This window comes from Myotis lucifugus, unplaced genomic scaffold, assembly GCF_000147115.1.
Source record: "Myotis lucifugus unplaced genomic scaffold, Myoluc2.0 scaffold_236, whole genome shotgun sequence".
Lineage (NCBI taxonomy): Eukaryota > Metazoa > Chordata > Mammalia > Chiroptera > Vespertilionidae > Myotis > Myotis lucifugus.
Window position 1 is genome coordinate 1,904,705 of NW_005871284.1, and position 2,451 is coordinate 1,907,155.

The following is a 2,451-nucleotide window of genomic DNA, read 5'->3' on the forward strand; positions in this document are numbered from 1 at the left end:
ATGACATTGTAGAATAATATCATGTAAGGATATTCTTTCCCCTAGGTCATGACAATTCAATTTTAAACTGGCTATCAATTTCTTTTTGTATAGACAAGCTCTTAGCTACATTTTCCTTGACCTGTTGTATGAAATGAGAGGTTTGAACAGTCTGTACCATAGATGAAACAGCAATGCCCACAGAAGTAAGTAACGTTATGAGGGCAAAGATTCCTGCAATTAACATTCCAAGAAATCTTTTTTGTCTTTTTAAGATATTTTACTAGATCATGCAACAGTTCGTAGGTTTGATGAGATTCCCATGGTTTAGTTAAGTTAGTGGGAACCCAAGCAAAAGCTGGTTGTTTTAAAATCATGAGGGAGTTCTTTTGAACAGTAGAATTGATACAATGGGATAATGTACAATCTGTGCATGACACCTCATACAGATGGCTTGTAACATTAAGATGCATTTGAATGGGGCCTGATAGGAGCACAAACGGATCAAACACACAGGCAGTAGCAAACACTGTCTTATTGAGAGTTCCTCGTAAAGCAAAAAATGGAACTATTTGAGCTATAATTGAAACTATATCATTTTATAGGTGCAAGTGCAGCAGCTAATTTCCACTGCGTACTTTGTAGAGGCCAGTTGTCATGTTGTAATGGAGGCCCAACAAAGTCTCCTCCATGAGATGGAGTGATTTCCTTCAACATATAGATAGGATGCATGTCCTTTCCATTTAAGGGTGTGGTTGTTACTATACAGAGAACCATAAGGACTCCAGTCTATAAAGAAAAAAAATTATTAAGTTTGCTGGTGGTAGGATAATTACTATAACAGTCTTGCCAATTAACTTCTTCCTCAGTGGTATTCCATACATAAGACCATTTATGTAAAGGCTTAGTGGGGGGGGGGGGGGCTTAGCACACTTATATTTTCTGCACCTTTCCCTGGAGCAAGTAGAGATAATACATGTACTTGAGCCGTTTCTTCCCCGTTCTTTGGGGTCCAGGCTGGCCAAAAACCTCTCTTTAATTTTACACACAAGGGAGCAGTGGCTTGATTTAGAGTCATACAAAAGGGAAGCTGGGTGGCAACAGCTGTGTAATAATACCTTGTCCATATGCTTCCTTGCCCCACCTGTGGTCCTCCTGGAAGGATCAGCCCATGTAAGGGTTCTTACCCATGAAGGGTCAGGAGTATAAGTCTGAAATACTTCCACATTTGCCCTAGGTAATATTATACCATACAGATGATTATTGCTAGCACGGCAAGAAAGACGTTCTCTCTACAGTCTTCTTTACCATGCTCCAGGTGGTCTCCAGGCTGTTTGTTGTCTGGCTCGTCCTCCTCCTGCTGGGTTAGACTTGGAGAACTTTAATTTTAAAAAAAATCTTTTTCTTTTACACTAAGTAACCTACAGGGTTACTTTCTGGATGTTGACTGATAGTACCGCAAGGCCATGTATTTCAAGTCAAAGTCATTAAACATTTATGGTGACTGTACTTTCAGATTTGGTATTTTAACAGCAAATCATTAGATTATCCTATAAATATTAGTGGAAGATATTTCAAAATTTTTAAATTTCTCCTTTTTATTAAATTTAAAATAATATTTTTAAACAGCATTCCCTTTCGGCTTATTTGCATATACAGAGGGATCATGGGAAGCCTTCAATAACTTTTTTAGAAGAATTTTACTTTACTAGGATTCAATTGCTTACAAAGATACTGGCTTCTTATAGTAGATATGTTTATTAATAAAGTTAGTAAATTTAGTAAAGTTTTATGTCTGATTCACGAGGTGCAAGCGCTGCCTCACCTCCAGCCTAATTTAAAATGCAGCGGCGAGGAGCTTTTGTTATTTTAAATGACATCTTAAAATTCTACTGCTGTATTTTAAGAAATATCAAACAAATAACTTGTTTTTCCCTTTCTTAGAGGCAAAAACTTAAAATATATTTATTAATTTATATTTGATAAAGCTTTCCATGCGATTTCAAGTATATTAAACTGGCTTTATTAAAAAATCCTTTAAGAAGAGAGAATAAACTTTTGAAAACATTTCAGGGCCCATGAAATGTCCCAAAGTCATTCCTCGGTTATAGTTTTGAAATCCAACTTGGAAGACCATCAAATATATATGTATATATGATTTAAAGATTATATACCTTTTATAATTATTAAGAGCTATCAATTAAAATAAAACTGATCTTTGCATAGAAAAATTTCGTTTGGGGTCACAGAATTTATCCTCTTTTTTCAATTAGACAAATGTTGAAATTTTACTATAATTATATGATTTCTCCCAATTTATTTAACCAGAACTTTAAACTCTTAGCTGGCAAGTTAAATATTTAGCATTTCTCAATCAATAACATTTTTAAGAATAAACTTCAAAAATACAAGACATAATCAATAGATTTAATGCTGTCCTCTAGATTTAGTACGAGGCACACTCAGATCAAT